Genomic DNA, 16782 nt, shown 5'->3' with positions numbered 1-16782 from the left:
GCTGCTGCTTTGGCACACCCAGCCGAGCACTCCATGGTCAAGCACCGTGGTCTACTTAAGGACAGCTTTCTTTCTTTTCACAAGTGTACAAGGCTCAGCCAAACGGCAAAGCCTGCTAAAAATAGGTTGAATTCATTGGTGTTCCTCTCCACGGAAGTCTTTAGTAAAAGGCGAAAGACTTGTGCGTTATGAAGAGAAACCAAAGTAAGTACAGCAACATTGTCAAGAACAGCCGAAGTCCCTAGTTGTCCAAGTCAAAACGCTCATGGTAAGCCTGAGTTCACGTGACCTGTTCCAAATCTGAAGCCACACCCATTCCCATACCCCTGCCCACATCTGAAAGGGGGCAATATTCTCCATAGTACCATTTCCTCCCCTCCAATCAAAAGTACAAACCACTTGATATTCTTTTCAACAAAACAATCAGGGGAGAGCGCGAACGCAGTCCCCCACTACCAGAAATTATGCAGTCGAGATTCCCACATTTGGGGAATTCGCAGTGGTCAGAACAACCGGAGTGCAATGGCTGGGCCTCGCCTGGGTGAACCACCTTCTTTATCATGGTATCTCCCCTGCCAGGTAAGTATGAGTTGGAAGAGACAGAGACAGGGGCGGCATTCCCAGATGCAGTACTCCGGATGACAGTTCCCAGATGGCATAATCCCAGAGTGCATTCCTTTAGCATTAAGCTTAGGCTGGGAGCACAGCGATGTTCCACGAGGGGCGTCAGTAAGGAATAAACAAGGCCTTTGTTTGACACAAGCCCCAGCCTTGAAGACAGACAGCGAATGAGATCCTCGTCGTTCATTAAAGTGTGAAGCTAATCAACAGACTGATCCATTTGGATTGGTGTTTGGTTGTCCACAAGGCATTTGAGGAGTGCACCGTTCCCGGCAATGCTGCAATACCGGGTCAATGCGTGGAGTGAACGGAGCAAGCCCCTTTTTCATCTCCCGATGCTAAAAATCTGCTTAATACGTTATCCTCATATAGAGGACATATCAGATATTAAACTGATAAGAACAGATACTACACTTGATCTTAGCCAAAAGGCCGAGAAGCGATGAGCCCCAACTGTTTGCTTCCTGAGTCACCCTCCTGACACGTTTCACCCTTGTCATGGTGCAGTTCTTTCCAAGGGACATAGCAGTGGCTGCTGCTTTGGCACACCCAGCCGAGCACTCCATGGTCAAGCACCGTGGTCTACTTAAGGACAGCTTTCTTTCTTTTCACAAGTGTACAAGGCTCAGCCAAACGGCAAAGCCTGCTAAAAATAGGTTGAATTCATTGGTGTTCCTCTCCACGGAAGTCTTTAGTAAAAGGCGAAAGACTTGTGCGTTATGAAGAGAAACCAAAGTAAGTACAGCAACATTGTCAAGAACAGCCGAAGTCCCTAGTTGTCCAAGTCAAAACGCTCATGGTAAGCCTGAGTTCACGTGACCTGTTCCAAATCTGAAGCCACACCCATTCCCATACCCCTGCCCACATCTGAAAGGGGGCAATATTCTCCATAGTACTATTTCCTCCCCTCCAATCAAAAGTACAAACCACTTGATATTCTTTTCAACAAAACAATCAGGGGAGAGCGCGAACGCAGTCCCCCACTACCAGAAATTATGCAGTCGAGATTCCCACATTTGGGGAATTCGCAGTGGTCAGAACAACCGGAGTGCAATGGCTGGGCCTCGCCCTGGGTGAACCACCTTCTTGATCATGGTATCTCCCCTGCCAGGTAAGTATGAGTTGGAAGAGACAGAGACAGGGGCGGCATTCCCAGATGCAGTACTCCGGATGACGGTTCCCAGATGGCATAATCCCAGAGTGCATTCCTTTAGCATTAAGCTTAGGCTGGGAGCACAGCGATGTTCCACGAGGGGCGTCAGTAAGGAATAAACAAGGCCTTTGTTTGACACAAGCCCCAGCCTTGAAGACAGACAGCGAATGAGATCCTCGTCGTTCATTAAAGTGTGAAGCTAATCAACAGACTGATCCATTTGGATTGGTGTTTGGTTGTCCACAAGGCATTTGAGGAGTGCACCGTTCCCGGCAATGCTGCAATACCGGGTCAATGCGTGGAGTGAACAGAGCAAGCCCCTTTTTCATCTCCCGATGCTAAAAATCTGCTTAATACGTTATCCTCATATAGAGGACATATCAGATATTAAACTGATTAGAACAGATACTACACTTGATCTTAGCCAAAAGGCCGAGAAGCGATGAGCCCCAACTGTTTGCTTCCTGAGTCACCCTCCTGACACGTTTCACCCTTGTCATGGTGCAGTTCTTTCCAAGGGACATAGCAGTGGCTGCTGCTTTGGCACACCCAGCCGAGCACTCCATGGTCAAGCACCGTGGTCTACTTAAGGACAGCTTTCTTTCTTTTCACAAGTGTACAAGGCTCAGCCAAACGGCAAAGCCTGCTAAAAATAGGTTGAATTCATTGGTGTTCCTCTCCACGGAAGTCTTTAGTAAAAGGCGAAAGACTTGTGCGTTATGAAGAGAAACCAAAGTAAGTACAGCAACATTGTCAAGAACAGCCGAAGTCCCTAGTTGTCCAAGTCAAAACGCTCATGGTAAGCCTGAGTTCACGTGACCTGTTCCAAATCTGAAGCCACACCCATTCCCATACCCCTGCCCACATCTGAAAGGGGGCAATATTCTCCATAGTACTATTTCCTCCCCTCCAATCAAAAGTACAAACCACTTGATATTCTTTTCAACAAAACAATCAGGGGAGAGCGCGAACGCAGTCCCCCACTACCAGAAATTATGCAGTCGAGATTCCCACATTTGGGGAATTCGCAGTGGTCAGAACAACCGGAGTGCAATGGCTGGGCCTCGCCTGGGTGAACCACCTTCTTTATCATGGTATCTCCCCTGCCAGGTAAGTATGAGTTGGAAGAGACAGAGACAGGGGCGGCATTCCCAGATGCAGTACTCCGGATGACGGTTCCCAGATGGCATAATCCCAGAGTGCATTCCTTTAGCATTAAGCTTAGGCTGGGAGCACAGCGATGTTCCACGAGGGGCGTCAGTAAGGAATAAACAAGGCCTTTGTTTGACACAAGCCCCAGCCTTGAAGACAGACAGCGAATGAGATCCTCGTCGTTCATTAAAGTGTGAAGCTAATCAACAGACTGATCCATTTGGATTGGTGTTTGGTTGTCCACAAGGCATTTGAGGAGTGCACCGTTCCCGGCAATGCTGCAATACCGGGTCAATGCGTGGAGTGAACAGAGCAAGCCCCTTTTTCATCTCCCGATGCTAAAAATCTGCTTAATACGTTATCCTCATATAGAGGACATATCAGATATTAAACTGATTAGAACAGATACTACACTTGATCTTAGCCAAAAGGCCGAGAAGCGATGAGCCCCAACTGTTTGCTTCCTGAGTCACCCTCCTGACACGTTTCACCCTTGTCATGGTGCAGTTCTTTCCAAGGGACATAGCAGTGGCTGCTGCTTTGGCACACCCAGCCGAGCACTCCATGGTCAAGCACCGTGGTCTAGTTAAGGACAGCTTTCTTTCTTTTCACAAGTGTACAAGGCTCAGCCAAACGGCAAAGCCTGCTAAAAATAGGTTGAATTCATTGGTGTTCCTCTCCACGGAAGTCTTTAGTAAAAGGCGAAAGACTTGTGCGTTATGAAGAGAAACCAAAGTAAGTACAGCAACATTGTCAAGAACAGCCGAAGTCCCTAGTTGTCCAAGTCAAAACGCTCATGGTAAGCCTGAGTTCACGTGACCTGTTCCAAATCTGAAGCCACACCCATTCCCATACCCCTGCCCACATCTGAAAGGGGGCAATATTCTCCATAGTACTATTTCCTCCCCTCCAATCAAAAGTACAAACCACTTGATATTCTTTTCAACAAAACAATCAGGGGAGAGCGCGAACGCAGTCCCCCACTACCAGAAATTATGCAGTCGAGATTCCCACATTTGGGGAATTCGCAGTGGTCAGAACAACCGGAGTGCAATGGCTGGGCCTCGCCTGGGTGAACCACCTTCTTTATCATGGTATCTCCCCTGCCAGGTAAGTATGAGTTGGAAGAGACAGAGACAGGGGCGGCATTCCCAGATGCAGTACTCCGGATGACAGTTCCCAGATGGCATAATCCCAGAGTGCATTCCTTTAGCATTAAGCTTAGGCTGGGAGCACAGCGATGTTCCACGAGGGGCGTCAGTAAGGAATAAACAAGGCCTTTGTTTGACACAAGCCCCAGCCTTGAAGACAGACAGCGAATGAGATCCTCGTCGTTCATTAAAGTGTGAAGCTAATCAACAGACTGATCCATTTGGATTGGTGTTTGGTTGTCCACAAGGCATTTGAGGAGTGCACCGTTCCCGGCAATGCTGCAATACCGGGTCAATGCGTGGAGTGAACGGAGCAAGCCCCTTTTTCATCTCCCGATGCTAAAAATCTGCTTAATACGTTATCCTCATATAGAGGACATATCAGATATTAAACTGATAAGAACAGATACTACACTTGATCTTAGCCAAAAGGCCGAGAAGCGATGAGCCCCAACTGTTTGCTTCCTGAGTCACCCTCCTGACACGTTTCACCCTTGTCATGGTGCAGTTCTTTCCAAGGGACATAGCAGTGGCTGCTGCTTTGGCACACCCAGCCGAGCACTCCATGGTCAAGCACCGTGGTCTACTTAAGGACAGCTTTCTTTCTTTTCACAAGTGTACAAGGCTCAGCCAAACGGCAAAGCCTGCTAAAAATAGGTTGAATTCATTGGTGTTCCTCTCCACGGAAGTCTTTAGTAAAAGGCGAAAGACTTGTGCGTTATGAAGAGAAACCAAAGTAAGTACAGCAACATTGTCAAGAACAGCCGAAGTCCCTAGTTGTCCAAGTCAAAACGCTCATGGTAAGCCTGAGTTCACGTGACCTGTTCCAAATCTGAAGCCACACCCATTCCCATACCCCTGCCCACATCTGAAAGGGGGCAATATTCTCCATAGTACTATTTCCTCCCCTCCAATCAAAAGTACAAACCACTTGATATTCTTTTCAACAAAACAATCAGGGGAGAGCGCGAACGCAGTCCCCCACTACCAGAAATTATGCAGTCGAGATTCCCACATTTGGGGAATTCGCAGTGGTCAGAACAACCGGAGTGCAATGGCTGGGCCTCGCCTGGGTGAACCACCTTCTTTATCATGGTATCTCCCCTGCCAGGTAAGTATGAGTTGGAAGAGACAGAGACAGGGGCGGCATTCCCAGATGCAGTACTCCGGATGACGGTTCCCAGATGGCATAATCCCAGAGTGCATTCCTTTAGCATTAAGCTTAGGCTGGGAGCACAGCGATGTTCCACGAGGGGCGTCAGTAAGGAATAAACAAGGCCTTTGTTTGACACAAGCCCCAGCCTTGAAGACAGACAGCGAATGAGATCCTCGTCGTTCATTAAAGTGTGAAGCTAATCAACAGACTGATCCATTTGGATTGGTGTTTGGTTGTCCACAAGGCATTTGAGGAGTGCACCGTTCCCGGCAATGCTGCAATACCGGGTCAATGCGTGGAGTGAACAGAGCAAGCCCCTTTTTCATCTCCCGATGCTAAAAATCTGCTTAATACGTTATCCTCATATAGAGGACATATCAGATATTAAACTGATTAGAACAGATACTACACTTGATCTTAGCCAAAAGGCCGAGAAGCGATGAGCCCCAACTGTTTGCTTCCTGAGTCACCCTCCTGACACGTTTCACCCTTGTCATGGTGCAGTTCTTTCCAAGGGACATAGCAGTGGCTGCTGCTTTGGCACACCCAGCCGAGCACTCCATGGTCAAGCACCGTGGTCTAGTTAAGGACAGCTTTCTTTCTTTTCACAAGTGTACAAGGCTCAGCCAAACGGCAAAGCCTGCTAAAAATAGGTTGAATTCATTGGTGTTCCTCTCCACGGAAGTCTTTAGTAAAAGGCGAAAGACTTGTGCGTTATGAAGAGAAACCAAAGTAAGTACAGCAACATTGTCAAGAACAGCCGAAGTCCCTAGTTGTCCAAGTCAAAACGCTCATGGTAAGCCTGAGTTCACGTGACCTGTTCCAAATCTGAAGCCACACCCATTCCCATACCCCTGCCCACATCTGAAAGGGGGCAATATTCTCCATAGTACTATTTCCTCCCCTCCAATCAAAAGTACAAACCACTTGATATTCTTTTCAACAAAACAATCAGGGGAGAGCGCGAACGCAGTCCCCCACTACCAGAAATTATGCAGTCGAGATTCCCACATTTGGGGAATTCGCAGTGGTCAGAACAACCGGAGTGCAATGGCTGGGCCTCGCCTGGGTGAACCACCTTCTTTATCATGGTATCTCCCCTGCCAGGTAAGTATGAGTTGGAAGAGACAGAGACAGGGGCGGCATTCCCAGATGCAGTACTCCGGATGACAGTTCCCAGATGGCATAATCCCAGAGTGCATTCCTTTAGCATTAAGCTTAGGCTGGGAGCACAGCGATGTTCCACGAGGGGCGTCAGTAAGGAATAAACAAGGCCTTTGTTTGACACAAGCCCCAGCCTTGAAGACAGACAGCGAATGAGATCCTCGTCGTTCATTAAAGTGTGAAGCTAATCAACAGACTGATCCATTTGGATTGGTGTTTGGTTGTCCACAAGGCATTTGAGGAGTGCACCGTTCCCGGCAATGCTGCAATACCGGGTCAATGCGTGGAGTGAACGGAGCAAGCCCCTTTTTCATCTCCCGATGCTAAAAATCTGCTTAATACATTATCCTCATATAGAGGACATATCAGATATTAAACTGATAAGAACAGATACTACACTTGATCTTAGCCAAAAGGCCGAGAAGCGATGAGCCCCAACTGTTTGCTTCCTGAGTCACCCTCCTGACACGTTTCACCCTTGTCATGGTGCAGTTCTTTCCAAGGGACATAGCAGTGGCTGCTGCTTTGGCACACCCAGCCGAGCACTCCATGGTCAAGCACCGTGGTCTAGTTAAGGACAGCTTTCTTTCTTTTCACAAGTGTACAAGGCTCAGCCAAACGGCAAAGCCTGCTAAAAATAGGTTGAATTCATTGGTGTTCCTCTCCACGGAAGTCTTTAGTAAAAGGCGAAAGACTTGTGCGTTATGAAGAGAAACCAAAGTAAGTACAGCAACATTGTCAAGAACAGCCGAAGTCCCTAGTTGTCCAAGTCAAAACGCTCATGGTAAGCCTGAGTTCACGTGACCTGTTCCAAATCTGAAGCCACACCCATTCCCATACCCCTGCCCACATCTGAAAGGGGGCAATATTCTCCATAGTACCATTTCCTCCCCTCCAATCAAAAGTACAAACCACTTGATATTCTTTTCAACAAAACAATCAGGGGAGAGCGCGAACGCAGTCCCCCACTACCAGAAATTATGCAGTCGAGATTCCCACATTTGGGGAATTCGCAGTGGTCAGAACAACCGGAGTGCAATGGCTGGGCCTCGCCTGGGTGAACCACCTTCTTGATCATGGTATCTCCCCTGCCAGGTAAGTATGAGTTGGAAGAGACAGAGACAGGGGCGGCATTCCCAGATGCAGTACTCCGGATGACGGTTCCCAGATGGCATAATCCCAGAGTGCATTCCTTTAGCATTAAGCTTAGGCTGGGAGCACAGCGATGTTCCACGAGGGGCGTCAGTAAGGAATAAACAAGGCCTTTGTTTGACACAAGCCCCAGCCTTGAAGACAGACAGCGAATGAGATCCTCGTCGTTCATTAAAGTGTGAAGCTAATCAACAGACTGATCCATTTGGATTGGTGTTTGGTTGTCCACAAGGCATTTGAGGAGTGCACCGTTCCCGGCAATGCTGCAATACCGGGTCAATGCGTGGAGTGAACGGAGCAAGCCCCTTTTTCATCTCCCGATGCTAAAAATCTGCTTAATACGTTATCCTCATATAGAGGACATATCAGATATTAAACTGATAAGAACAGATACTACACTTGATCTTAGCCAAAAGGCCGAGAAGCGATGAGCCCCAACTGTTTGCTTCCTGAGTCACCCTCCTGACACGTTTCACCCTTGTCATGGTGCAGTTCTTTCCAAGGGACATAGCAGTGGCTGCTGCTTTGGCACACCCAGCCGAGCACTCCATGGTCAAGCACCGTGGTCTAGTTAAGGACAGCTTTCTTTCTTTTCACAAGTGTACAAGGCTCAGCCAAACGGCAAAGCCTGCTAAAAATAGGTTGAATTCATTGGTGTTCCTCTCCACGGAAGTCTTTAGTAAAAGGCGAAAGACTTGTGCGTTATGAAGAGAAACCAAAGTAAGTACAGCAACATTGTCAAGAACAGCCGAAGTCCCTAGTTGTCCAAGTCAAAACGCTCATGGTAAGCCTGAGTTCACGTGACCTGTTCCAAATCTGAAGCCACACCCATTCCCATACCCCTGCCCACATCTGAAAGGGGGCAATATTCTCCATAGTACCATTTCCTCCCCTCCAATCAAAAGTACAAACCACTTGATATTCTTTTCAACAAAACAATCAGGGGAGAGCGCGAACGCAGTCCCCCACTACCAGAAATTATGCAGTCGAGATTCCCACATTTGGGGAATTCGCAGTGGTCAGAACAACCGGAGTGCAATGGCTGGGCCTCGCCTGGGTGAACCACCTTCTTTATCATGGTATCTCCCCTGCCAGGTAAGTATGAGTTGGAAGAGACAGAGACAGGGGCGGCATTCCCAGATGCAGTACTCCGGATGACAGTTCCCAGATGGCATAATCCCAGAGTGCATTCCTTTAGCATTAAGCTTAGGCTGGGAGCACAGCGATGTTCCACGAGGGGCGTCAGTAAGGAATAAACAAGGCCTTTGTTTGACACAAGCCCCAGCCTTGAAGACAGACAGCGAATGAGATCCTCGTCGTTCATTAAAGTGTGAAGCTAATCAACAGACTGATCCATTTGGATTGGTGTTTGGTTGTCCACAAGGCATTTGAGGAGTGCACCGTTCCCGGCAATGCTGCAATACCGGGTCAATGCGTGGAGTGAACAGAGCAAGCCCATTTTTCATCTCCCGATGCTAAAAATCTGCTTAATACGTTATCCTCATATAGAGGACATATCAGATATTAAACTGATTAGAACAGATACTACACTTGATCTTAGCCAAAAGGCCGAGAAGCGATGAGCCCCAACTGTTTGCTTCCTGAGTCACCCTCCTGACACGTTTCACCCTTGTCATGGTGCAGTTCTTTCCAAGGGACATAGCAGTGGCTGCTGCTTTGGCACACCCAGCCGAGCACTCCATGGTCAAGCACCGTGGTCTACTTAAGGACAGCTTTCTTTCTTTTCACAAGTGTACAAGGCTCAGCCAAACGGCAAAGCCTGCTAAAAATAGGTTGAATTCATTGGTGTTCCTCTCCACGGAAGTCTTTAGTAAAAGGCGAAAGACTTGTGCGTTATGAAGAGAAACCAAAGTAAGTACAGCAACATTGTCAAGAACAGCCGAAGTCCCTAGTTGTCCAAGTCAAAACGCTCATGGTAAGCCTGAGTTCACGTGACCTGTTCCAAATCTGAAGCCACACCCATTCCCATACCCCTGCCCACATCTGAAAGGGGGCAATATTCTCCATAGTACTATTTCCTCCCCTCCAATCAAAAGTACAAACCACTTGATATTCTTTTCAACAAAACAATCAGGGGAGAGCGCGAACGCAGTCCCCCACTACCAGAAATTATGCAGTCGAGATTCCCACATTTGGGGAATTCGCAGTGGTCAGAACAACCGGAGTGCAATGGCTGGGCCTCGCCTGGGTGAACCACCTTCTTTATCATGGTATCTCCCCTGCCAGGTAAGTATGAGTTGGAAGAGACAGAGACAGGGGCGGCATTCCCAGATGCAGTACTCCGGATGACGGTTCCCAGATGGCATAATCCCAGAGTGCATTCCTTTAGCATTAAGCTTAGGCTGGGAGCACAGCGATGTTCCACGAGGGGCGTCAGTAAGGAATAAACAAGGCCTTTGTTTGACACAAGCCCCAGCCTTGAAGACAGACAGCGAATGAGATCCTCGTCGTTCATTAAAGTGTGAAGCTAATCAACAGACTGATCCATTTGGATTGGTGTTTGGTTGTCCACAAGGCATTTGAGGAGTGCACCGTTCCCGGCAATGCTGCAATACCGGGTCAATGCGTGGAGTGAACGGAGCAAGCCCCTTTTTCATCTCCCGATGCTAAAAATCTGCTTAATACGTTATCCTCATATAGAGGACATATCAGATATTAAACTGATAAGAACAGATACTACACTTGATCTTAGCCAAAAGGCCGAGAAGCGATGAGCCCCAACTGTTTGCTTCCTGAGTCACCCTCCTGACACGTTTCACCCTTGTCATGGTGCAGTTCTTTCCAAGGGACATAGCAGTGGCTGCTGCTTTGGCACACCCAGCCGAGCACTCCATGGTCAAGCACCGTGGTCTAGTTAAGGACAGCTTTCTTTCTTTTCACAAGTGTACAAGGCTCAGCCAAACGGCAAAGCCTGCTAAAAATAGGTTGAATTCATTGGTGTTCCTCTCCACGGAAGTCTTTAGTAAAAGGCGAAAGACTTGTGCGTTATGAAGAGAAACCAAAGTAAGTACAGCAACATTGTCAAGAACAGCCGAAGTCCCTAGTTGTCCAAGTCAAAACGCTCATGGTAAGCCTGAGTTCACGTGACCTGTTCCAAATCTGAAGCCACACCCATTCCCATACCCCTGCCCACATCTGAAAGGGGGCAATATTCTCCATAGTACTATTTCCTCCCCTCCAATCAAAAGTACAAACCACTTGATATTCTTTTCAACAAAACAATCAGGGGAGAGCGCAAACGCAGTCCCCCACTACCAGAAATTATGCAGTCGAGATTCCCACATTTGGGGAATTCGCAGTGGTCAGAACAACCGGAGTGCAATGGCTGGGCCTCGCCCTGGGTGAACCACCTTCTTGATCATGGTATCTCCCCTGCCAGGTAAGTATGAGTTGGAAGAGACAGAGACAGGGGCGGCATTCCCAGATGCAGTACTCCGGATGACGGTTCCCAGATGGCATAATCCCAGAGTGCATTCCTTTAGCATTAAGCTTAGGCTGGGAGCACAGCGATGTTCCACGAGGGGCGTCAGTAAGGAATAAACAAGGCCTTTGTTTGACACAAGCCCCAGCCTTGAAGACAGACAGCGAATGAGATCCTCGTCGTTCATTAAAGTGTGAAGCTAATCAACAGACTGATCCATTTGGATTGGTGTTTGGTTGTCCACAAGGCATTTGAGGAGTGCACCGTTCCCGGCAATGCTGCAATACCGGGTCAATGCGTGGAGTGAACAGAGCAAGCCCCTTTTTCATCTCCCGATGCTAAAAATCTGCTTAATACGTTATCCTCATATAGAGGACATATCAGATATTAAACTGATTAGAACAGATACTACACTTGATCTTAGCCAAAAGGCCGAGAAGCGATGAGCCCCAACTGTTTGCTTCCTGAGTCACCCTCCTGACACGTTTCACCCTTGTCATGGTGCAGTTCTTTCCAAGGGACATAGCAGTGGCTGCTGCTTTGGCACACCCAGCCGAGCACTCCATGGTCAAGCACCGTGGTCTACTTAAGGACAGCTTTCTTTCTTTTCACAAGTGTACAAGGCTCAGCCAAACGGCAAAGCCTGCTAAAAATAGGTTGAATTCATTGGTGTTCCTCTCCACGGAAGTCTTTAGTAAAAGGCGAAAGACTTGTGCGTTATGAAGAGAAACCAAAGTAAGTACAGCAACATTGTCAAGAACAGCCGAAGTCCCTAGTTGTCCAAGTCAAAACGCTCATGGTAAGCCTGAGTTCACGTGACCTGTTCCAAATCTGAAGCCACACCCATTCCCATACCCCTGCCCACATCTGAAAGGGGGCAATATTCTCCATAGTACTATTTCCTCCCCTCCAATCAAAAGTACAAACCACTTGATATTCTTTTCAACAAAACAATCAGGGGAGAGCGCGAACGCAGTCCCCCACTACCAGAAATTATGCAGTCGAGATTCCCACATTTGGGGAATTCGCAGTGGTCAGAACAACCGGAGTGCAATGGCTGGGCCTCGCCTGGGTGAACCACCTTCTTTATCATGGTATCTCCCCTGCCAGGTAAGTATGAGTTGGAAGAGACAGAGACAGGGGCGGCATTCCCAGATGCAGTACTCCGGATGACGGTTCCCAGATGGCATAATCCCAGAGTGCATTCCTTTAGCATTAAGCTTAGGCTGGGAGCACAGCGATGTTCCACGAGGGGCGTCAGTAAGGAATAAACAAGGCCTTTGTTTGACACAAGCCCCAGCCTTGAAGACAGACAGCGAATGAGATCCTCGTCGTTCATTAAAGTGTGAAGCTAATCAACAGACTGATCCATTTGGATTGGTGTTTGGTTGTCCACAAGGCATTTGAGGAGTGCACCGTTCCCGGCAATGCTGCAATACCGGGTCAATGCGTGGAGTGAACAGAGCAAGCCCATTTTTCATCTCCCGATGCTAAAAATCTGCTTAATACGTTATCCTCATATAGAGGACATATCAGATATTAAACTGATTAGAACAGATACTACACTTGATCTTAGCCAAAAGGCCGAGAAGCGATGAGCCCCAACTGTTTGCTTCCTGAGTCACCCTCCTGACACGTTTCACCCTTGTCATGGTGCAGTTCTTTCCAAGGGACATAGCAGTGGCTGCTGCTTTGGCACACCCAGCCGAGCACTCCATGGTCAAGCACCGTGGTCTACTTAAGGACAGCTTTCTTTCTTTTCACAAGTGTACAAGGCTCAGCCAAACGGCAAAGCCTGCTAAAAATAGGTTGAATTCATTGGTGTTCCTCTCCACGGAAGTCTTTAGTAAAAGGCGAAAGACTTGTGCGTTATGAAGAGAAACCAAAGTAAGTACAGCAACATTGTCAAGAACAGCCGAAGTCCCTAGTTGTCCAAGTCAAAACGCTCATGGTAAGCCTGAGTTCACGTGACCTGTTCCAAATCTGAAGCCACACCCATTCCCATACCCCTGCCCACATCTGAAAGGGGGCAATATTCTCCATAGTACTATTTCCTCCCCTCCAATCAAAAGTACAAACCACTTGATATTCTTTTCAACAAAACAATCAGGGGAGAGCGCGAACGCAGTCCCCCACTACCAGAAATTATGCAGTCGAGATTCCCACATTTGGGGAATTCGCAGTGGTCAGAACAACCGGAGTGCAATGGCTGGGCCTCGCCTGGGTGAACCACCTTCTTTATCATGGTATCTCCCCTGCCAGGTAAGTATGAGTTGGAAGAGACAGAGACAGGGGCGGCATTCCCAGATGCAGTACTCCGGATGACGGTTCCCAGATGGCATAATCCCAGAGTGCATTCCTTTAGCATTAAGCTTAGGCTGGGAGCACAGCGATGTTCCACGAGGGGCGTCAGTAAGGAATAAACAAGGCCTTTGTTTGACACAAGCCCCAGCCTTGAAGACAGACAGCGAATGAGATCCTCGTCGTTCATTAAAGTGTGAAGCTAATCAACAGACTGATCCATTTGGATTGGTGTTTGGTTGTCCACAAGGCATTTGAGGAGTGCACCGTTCCCGGCAATGCTGCAATACCGGGTCAATGCGTGGAGTGAACGGAGCAAGCCCCTTTTTCATCTCCCGATGCTAAAAATCTGCTTAATACGTTATCCTCATATAGAGGACATATCAGATATTAAACTGATAAGAACAGATACTACACTTGATCTTAGCCAAAAGGCCGAGAAGCGATGAGCCCCAACTGTTTGCTTCCTGAGTCACCCTCCTGACACGTTTCACCCTTGTCATGGTGCAGTTCTTTCCAAGGGACATAGCAGTGGCTGCTGCTTTGGCACACCCAGCCGAGCACTCCATGGTCAAGCACCGTGGTCTAGTTAAGGACAGCTTTCTTTCTTTTCACAAGTGTACAAGGCTCAGCCAAACGGCAAAGCCTGCTAAAAATAGGTTGAATTCATTGGTGTTCCTCTCCACGGAAGTCTTTAGTAAAAGGCGAAAGACTTGTGCGTTATGAAGAGAAACCAAAGTAAGTACAGCAACATTGTCAAGAACAGCCGAAGTCCCTAGTTGTCCAAGTCAAAACGCTCATGGTAAGCCTGAGTTCACGTGACCTGTTCCAAATCTGAAGCCACACCCATTCCCATACCCCTGCCCACATCTGAAAGGGGGCAATATTCTCCATAGTACTATTTCCTCCCCTCCAATCAAAAGTACAAACCACTTGATATTCTTTTCAACAAAACAATCAGGGGAGAGCGCAAACGCAGTCCCCCACTACCAGAAATTATGCAGTCGAGATTCCCACATTTGGGGAATTCGCAGTGGTCAGAACAACCGGAGTGCAATGGCTGGGCCTCGCCCTGGGTGAACCACCTTCTTGATCATGGTATCTCCCCTGCCAGGTAAGTATGAGTTGGAAGAGACAGAGACAGGGGCGGCATTCCCAGATGCAGTACTCCGGATGACGGTTCCCAGATGGCATAATCCCAGAGTGCATTCCTTTAGCATTAAGCTTAGGCTGGGAGCACAGCGATGTTCCACGAGGGGCGTCAGTAAGGAATAAACAAGGCCTTTGTTTGACACAAGCCCCAGCCTTGAAGACAGACAGCGAATGAGATCCTCGTCGTTCATTAAAGTGTGAAGCTAATCAACAGACTGATCCATTTGGATTGGTGTTTGGTTGTCCACAAGGCATTTGAGGAGTGCACCGTTCCCGGCAATGCTGCAATACCGGGTCAATGCGTGGAGTGAACAGAGCAAGCCCCTTTTTCATCTCCCGATGCTAAAAATCTGCTTAATACGTTATCCTCATATAGAGGACATATCAGATATTAAACTGATTAGAACAGATACTACACTTGATCTTAGCCAAAAGGCCGAGAAGCGATGAGCCCCAACTGTTTGCTTCCTGAGTCACCCTCCTGACACGTTTCACCCTTGTCATGGTGCAGTTCTTTCCAAGGGACATAGCAGTGGCTGCTGCTTTGGCACACCCAGCCGAGCACTCCATGGTCAAGCACCGTGGTCTACTTAAGGACAGCTTTCTTTCTTTTCACAAGTGTACAAGGCTCAGCCAAACGGCAAAGCCTGCTAAAAATAGGTTGAATTCATTGGTGTTCCTCTCCACGGAAGTCTTTAGTAAAAGGCGAAAGACTTGTGCGTTATGAAGAGAAACCAAAGTAAGTACAGCAACATTGTCAAGAACAGCCGAAGTCCCTAGTTGTCCAAGTCAAAACGCTCATGGTAAGCCTGAGTTCACGTGACCTGTTCCAAATCTGAAGCCACACCCATTCCCATACCCCTGCCCACATCTGAAAGGGGGCAATATTCTCCATAGTACTATTTCCTCCCCTCCAATCAAAAGTACAAACCACTTGATATTCTTTTCAACAAAACAATCAGGGGAGAGCGCGAACGCAGTCCCCCACTACCAGAAATTATGCAGTCGAGATTCCCACATTTGGGGAATTCGCAGTGGTCAGAACAACCGGAGTGCAATGGCTGGGCCTCGCCTGGGTGAACCACCTTCTTTATCATGGTATCTCCCCTGCCAGGTAAGTATGAGTTGGAAGAGACAGAGACAGGGGCGGCATTCCCAGATGCAGTACTCCGGATGACGGTTCCCAGATGGCATAATCCCAGAGTGCATTCCTTTAGCATTAAGCTTAGGCTGGGAGCACAGCGATGTTCCACGAGGGGCGTCAGTAAGGAATAAACAAGGCCTTTGTTTGACACAAGCCCCAGCCTTGAAGACAGACAGCGAATGAGATCCTCGTCGTTCATTAAAGTGTGAAGCTAATCAACAGACTGATCCATTTGGATTGGTGTTTGGTTGTCCACAAGGCATTTGAGGAGTGCACCGTTCCCGGCAATGCTGCAATACCGGGTCAATGCGTGGAGTGAACGGAGCAAGCCCCTTTTTCATCTCCCGATGCTAAAAATCTGCTTAATACGTTATCCTCATATAGAGGACATATCAGATATTAAACTGATAAGAACAGATACTACACTTGATCTTAGCCAAAAGGCCGAGAAGCGATGAGCCCCAACTGTTTGCTTCCTGAGTCACCCTCCTGACACGTTTCACCCTTGTCATGGTGCAGTTCTTTCCAAGGGACATAGCAGTGGCTGCTGCTTTGGCACACCCAGCCGAGCACTCCATGGTCAAGCACCGTGGTCTAGTTAAGGACAGCTTTCTTTCTTTTCACAAGTGTACAAGGCTCAGCCAAACGGCAAAGCCTGCTAAAAATAGGTTGAATTCATTGGTGTTCCTCTCCACGGAAGTCTTTAGTAAAAGGCGAAAGACTTGTGCGTTATGAAGAGAAACCAAAGTAAGTACAGCAACATTGTCAAGAACAGCCGAAGTCCCTAGTTGTCCAAGTCAAAACGCTCATGGTAAGCCTGAGTTCACGTGACCTGTTCCAAATCTGAAGCCACACCCATTCCCATACCCCTGCCCACATCTGAAAGGGGGCAATATTCTCCATAGTACTATTTCCTCCCCTCCAATCAAAAGTACAAACCACTTGATATTCTTTTCAACAAAACAATCAGGGGAGAGCGCGAACGCAGTCCCCCACTACCAGAAATTATGCAGTCGAGATTCCCACATTTGGGGAATTCGCAGTGGTCAGAACAACCGGAGTGCAATGGCTGGGCCTCGCCTGGGTGAACCACCTTCTTTATCATGGTATCTCCCCTGCCAGGTAAGTATGAGTTGGAAGAGACAGAGACAGGGGCGGCATTCCCAGATGCAGTACTCCGGATGACGGTTCCCA

The 16782-nt window shown here is 48.1% G+C and overlaps 44 non-coding genes across 44 annotated transcripts; all 44 read right to left on the bottom strand.

Annotated features, from left to right (window-relative positions):
* Window positions 1-91: 91 nt before the first annotated feature.
* LOC142950550 (U5 spliceosomal RNA) lies at window positions 92-208 on the bottom strand. Its single transcript, XR_012954444.1, has one exon. It is a non-coding gene; the product is annotated as a U5 spliceosomal RNA (small nuclear RNA).
* Window positions 209-424: 216 nt separating this feature from the next.
* Window positions 425-587, bottom strand: LOC142950438 (U1 spliceosomal RNA). Its single transcript, XR_012954339.1, has one exon. It is a non-coding gene; the product is annotated as a U1 spliceosomal RNA (small nuclear RNA).
* A 287-nt stretch (window positions 588-874) lies between these two features.
* On the bottom strand, window positions 875-1065 carry LOC142950470 (U2 spliceosomal RNA). Its single transcript, XR_012954369.1, has one exon. It is a non-coding gene; the product is annotated as a U2 spliceosomal RNA (small nuclear RNA).
* Window positions 1066-1243: 178 nt separating this feature from the next.
* LOC142950549 (U5 spliceosomal RNA) lies at window positions 1244-1360 on the bottom strand. Its single transcript, XR_012954443.1, has one exon. It is a non-coding gene; the product is annotated as a U5 spliceosomal RNA (small nuclear RNA).
* Window positions 1361-1576: 216 nt separating this feature from the next.
* LOC142950390 (U1 spliceosomal RNA) lies at window positions 1577-1740 on the bottom strand. The gene has a single exon (XR_012954293.1). It is a non-coding gene; the product is annotated as a U1 spliceosomal RNA (small nuclear RNA).
* A 287-nt stretch (window positions 1741-2027) lies between these two features.
* LOC142950490 (U2 spliceosomal RNA) lies at window positions 2028-2218 on the bottom strand. The gene has a single exon (XR_012954388.1). It is a non-coding gene; the product is annotated as a U2 spliceosomal RNA (small nuclear RNA).
* A 178-nt stretch (window positions 2219-2396) lies between these two features.
* Window positions 2397-2513, bottom strand: LOC142950548 (U5 spliceosomal RNA). Its single transcript, XR_012954442.1, has one exon. It is a non-coding gene; the product is annotated as a U5 spliceosomal RNA (small nuclear RNA).
* A 216-nt stretch (window positions 2514-2729) lies between these two features.
* On the bottom strand, window positions 2730-2892 carry LOC142950437 (U1 spliceosomal RNA). Its single transcript, XR_012954338.1, has one exon. It is a non-coding gene; the product is annotated as a U1 spliceosomal RNA (small nuclear RNA).
* A 287-nt stretch (window positions 2893-3179) lies between these two features.
* Window positions 3180-3370, bottom strand: LOC142950489 (U2 spliceosomal RNA). Its single transcript, XR_012954387.1, has one exon. It is a non-coding gene; the product is annotated as a U2 spliceosomal RNA (small nuclear RNA).
* Window positions 3371-3548: 178 nt separating this feature from the next.
* Window positions 3549-3665, bottom strand: LOC142950547 (U5 spliceosomal RNA). The gene has a single exon (XR_012954441.1). It is a non-coding gene; the product is annotated as a U5 spliceosomal RNA (small nuclear RNA).
* Window positions 3666-3881: 216 nt separating this feature from the next.
* Window positions 3882-4044, bottom strand: LOC142950436 (U1 spliceosomal RNA). The gene has a single exon (XR_012954337.1). It is a non-coding gene; the product is annotated as a U1 spliceosomal RNA (small nuclear RNA).
* A 287-nt stretch (window positions 4045-4331) lies between these two features.
* Window positions 4332-4522, bottom strand: LOC142950469 (U2 spliceosomal RNA). Its single transcript, XR_012954368.1, has one exon. It is a non-coding gene; the product is annotated as a U2 spliceosomal RNA (small nuclear RNA).
* A 178-nt stretch (window positions 4523-4700) lies between these two features.
* On the bottom strand, window positions 4701-4817 carry LOC142950546 (U5 spliceosomal RNA). Its single transcript, XR_012954440.1, has one exon. It is a non-coding gene; the product is annotated as a U5 spliceosomal RNA (small nuclear RNA).
* Window positions 4818-5033: 216 nt separating this feature from the next.
* Window positions 5034-5196, bottom strand: LOC142950435 (U1 spliceosomal RNA). Its single transcript, XR_012954336.1, has one exon. It is a non-coding gene; the product is annotated as a U1 spliceosomal RNA (small nuclear RNA).
* A 287-nt stretch (window positions 5197-5483) lies between these two features.
* On the bottom strand, window positions 5484-5674 carry LOC142950488 (U2 spliceosomal RNA). The gene has a single exon (XR_012954386.1). It is a non-coding gene; the product is annotated as a U2 spliceosomal RNA (small nuclear RNA).
* A 178-nt stretch (window positions 5675-5852) lies between these two features.
* On the bottom strand, window positions 5853-5969 carry LOC142950545 (U5 spliceosomal RNA). Its single transcript, XR_012954439.1, has one exon. It is a non-coding gene; the product is annotated as a U5 spliceosomal RNA (small nuclear RNA).
* A 216-nt stretch (window positions 5970-6185) lies between these two features.
* On the bottom strand, window positions 6186-6348 carry LOC142950433 (U1 spliceosomal RNA). The gene has a single exon (XR_012954334.1). It is a non-coding gene; the product is annotated as a U1 spliceosomal RNA (small nuclear RNA).
* Window positions 6349-6635: 287 nt separating this feature from the next.
* LOC142950442 (U2 spliceosomal RNA) lies at window positions 6636-6826 on the bottom strand. The gene has a single exon (XR_012954344.1). It is a non-coding gene; the product is annotated as a U2 spliceosomal RNA (small nuclear RNA).
* Window positions 6827-7004: 178 nt separating this feature from the next.
* Window positions 7005-7121, bottom strand: LOC142950544 (U5 spliceosomal RNA). Its single transcript, XR_012954438.1, has one exon. It is a non-coding gene; the product is annotated as a U5 spliceosomal RNA (small nuclear RNA).
* A 216-nt stretch (window positions 7122-7337) lies between these two features.
* LOC142950409 (U1 spliceosomal RNA) lies at window positions 7338-7500 on the bottom strand. Its single transcript, XR_012954311.1, has one exon. It is a non-coding gene; the product is annotated as a U1 spliceosomal RNA (small nuclear RNA).
* Window positions 7501-7787: 287 nt separating this feature from the next.
* LOC142950468 (U2 spliceosomal RNA) lies at window positions 7788-7978 on the bottom strand. Its single transcript, XR_012954367.1, has one exon. It is a non-coding gene; the product is annotated as a U2 spliceosomal RNA (small nuclear RNA).
* A 178-nt stretch (window positions 7979-8156) lies between these two features.
* On the bottom strand, window positions 8157-8273 carry LOC142950542 (U5 spliceosomal RNA). Its single transcript, XR_012954437.1, has one exon. It is a non-coding gene; the product is annotated as a U5 spliceosomal RNA (small nuclear RNA).
* Window positions 8274-8489: 216 nt separating this feature from the next.
* Window positions 8490-8652, bottom strand: LOC142950432 (U1 spliceosomal RNA). The gene has a single exon (XR_012954333.1). It is a non-coding gene; the product is annotated as a U1 spliceosomal RNA (small nuclear RNA).
* A 287-nt stretch (window positions 8653-8939) lies between these two features.
* On the bottom strand, window positions 8940-9130 carry LOC142950497 (U2 spliceosomal RNA). The gene has a single exon (XR_012954394.1). It is a non-coding gene; the product is annotated as a U2 spliceosomal RNA (small nuclear RNA).
* A 178-nt stretch (window positions 9131-9308) lies between these two features.
* LOC142950540 (U5 spliceosomal RNA) lies at window positions 9309-9425 on the bottom strand. The gene has a single exon (XR_012954435.1). It is a non-coding gene; the product is annotated as a U5 spliceosomal RNA (small nuclear RNA).
* A 216-nt stretch (window positions 9426-9641) lies between these two features.
* LOC142950431 (U1 spliceosomal RNA) lies at window positions 9642-9804 on the bottom strand. The gene has a single exon (XR_012954332.1). It is a non-coding gene; the product is annotated as a U1 spliceosomal RNA (small nuclear RNA).
* Window positions 9805-10091: 287 nt separating this feature from the next.
* LOC142950467 (U2 spliceosomal RNA) lies at window positions 10092-10282 on the bottom strand. The gene has a single exon (XR_012954366.1). It is a non-coding gene; the product is annotated as a U2 spliceosomal RNA (small nuclear RNA).
* A 178-nt stretch (window positions 10283-10460) lies between these two features.
* LOC142950539 (U5 spliceosomal RNA) lies at window positions 10461-10577 on the bottom strand. The gene has a single exon (XR_012954434.1). It is a non-coding gene; the product is annotated as a U5 spliceosomal RNA (small nuclear RNA).
* Window positions 10578-10793: 216 nt separating this feature from the next.
* On the bottom strand, window positions 10794-10957 carry LOC142950395 (U1 spliceosomal RNA). The gene has a single exon (XR_012954298.1). It is a non-coding gene; the product is annotated as a U1 spliceosomal RNA (small nuclear RNA).
* Window positions 10958-11244: 287 nt separating this feature from the next.
* Window positions 11245-11435, bottom strand: LOC142950487 (U2 spliceosomal RNA). Its single transcript, XR_012954385.1, has one exon. It is a non-coding gene; the product is annotated as a U2 spliceosomal RNA (small nuclear RNA).
* A 178-nt stretch (window positions 11436-11613) lies between these two features.
* On the bottom strand, window positions 11614-11730 carry LOC142950538 (U5 spliceosomal RNA). Its single transcript, XR_012954433.1, has one exon. It is a non-coding gene; the product is annotated as a U5 spliceosomal RNA (small nuclear RNA).
* Window positions 11731-11946: 216 nt separating this feature from the next.
* LOC142950430 (U1 spliceosomal RNA) lies at window positions 11947-12109 on the bottom strand. Its single transcript, XR_012954331.1, has one exon. It is a non-coding gene; the product is annotated as a U1 spliceosomal RNA (small nuclear RNA).
* Window positions 12110-12396: 287 nt separating this feature from the next.
* LOC142950496 (U2 spliceosomal RNA) lies at window positions 12397-12587 on the bottom strand. Its single transcript, XR_012954393.1, has one exon. It is a non-coding gene; the product is annotated as a U2 spliceosomal RNA (small nuclear RNA).
* Window positions 12588-12765: 178 nt separating this feature from the next.
* LOC142950537 (U5 spliceosomal RNA) lies at window positions 12766-12882 on the bottom strand. Its single transcript, XR_012954432.1, has one exon. It is a non-coding gene; the product is annotated as a U5 spliceosomal RNA (small nuclear RNA).
* A 216-nt stretch (window positions 12883-13098) lies between these two features.
* LOC142950429 (U1 spliceosomal RNA) lies at window positions 13099-13261 on the bottom strand. The gene has a single exon (XR_012954330.1). It is a non-coding gene; the product is annotated as a U1 spliceosomal RNA (small nuclear RNA).
* Window positions 13262-13548: 287 nt separating this feature from the next.
* On the bottom strand, window positions 13549-13739 carry LOC142950466 (U2 spliceosomal RNA). The gene has a single exon (XR_012954365.1). It is a non-coding gene; the product is annotated as a U2 spliceosomal RNA (small nuclear RNA).
* Window positions 13740-13917: 178 nt separating this feature from the next.
* On the bottom strand, window positions 13918-14034 carry LOC142950536 (U5 spliceosomal RNA). Its single transcript, XR_012954431.1, has one exon. It is a non-coding gene; the product is annotated as a U5 spliceosomal RNA (small nuclear RNA).
* A 216-nt stretch (window positions 14035-14250) lies between these two features.
* LOC142950394 (U1 spliceosomal RNA) lies at window positions 14251-14414 on the bottom strand. Its single transcript, XR_012954297.1, has one exon. It is a non-coding gene; the product is annotated as a U1 spliceosomal RNA (small nuclear RNA).
* Window positions 14415-14701: 287 nt separating this feature from the next.
* On the bottom strand, window positions 14702-14892 carry LOC142950486 (U2 spliceosomal RNA). Its single transcript, XR_012954384.1, has one exon. It is a non-coding gene; the product is annotated as a U2 spliceosomal RNA (small nuclear RNA).
* Window positions 14893-15070: 178 nt separating this feature from the next.
* LOC142950535 (U5 spliceosomal RNA) lies at window positions 15071-15187 on the bottom strand. The gene has a single exon (XR_012954430.1). It is a non-coding gene; the product is annotated as a U5 spliceosomal RNA (small nuclear RNA).
* A 216-nt stretch (window positions 15188-15403) lies between these two features.
* Window positions 15404-15566, bottom strand: LOC142950428 (U1 spliceosomal RNA). Its single transcript, XR_012954329.1, has one exon. It is a non-coding gene; the product is annotated as a U1 spliceosomal RNA (small nuclear RNA).
* Window positions 15567-15853: 287 nt separating this feature from the next.
* LOC142950465 (U2 spliceosomal RNA) lies at window positions 15854-16044 on the bottom strand. The gene has a single exon (XR_012954364.1). It is a non-coding gene; the product is annotated as a U2 spliceosomal RNA (small nuclear RNA).
* Window positions 16045-16222: 178 nt separating this feature from the next.
* On the bottom strand, window positions 16223-16339 carry LOC142950534 (U5 spliceosomal RNA). Its single transcript, XR_012954429.1, has one exon. It is a non-coding gene; the product is annotated as a U5 spliceosomal RNA (small nuclear RNA).
* Window positions 16340-16555: 216 nt separating this feature from the next.
* Window positions 16556-16718, bottom strand: LOC142950427 (U1 spliceosomal RNA). The gene has a single exon (XR_012954328.1). It is a non-coding gene; the product is annotated as a U1 spliceosomal RNA (small nuclear RNA).
* Between the last annotated feature and the right edge of the window lie 64 nt (window positions 16719-16782).

This window comes from Anarhichas minor, unplaced genomic scaffold (assembly GCF_050575085.1).
Source record: "Anarhichas minor isolate MPS153535 unplaced genomic scaffold, ASM5057508v1 ptg000015l, whole genome shotgun sequence".
In the NCBI taxonomy this organism is placed as follows: domain Eukaryota; kingdom Metazoa; phylum Chordata; class Actinopteri; order Perciformes; family Anarhichadidae; genus Anarhichas; species Anarhichas minor.
Note: the sequence above shows the minus strand (reverse complement) of the source record. Positions and strands in the feature narration are given on the sequence as shown.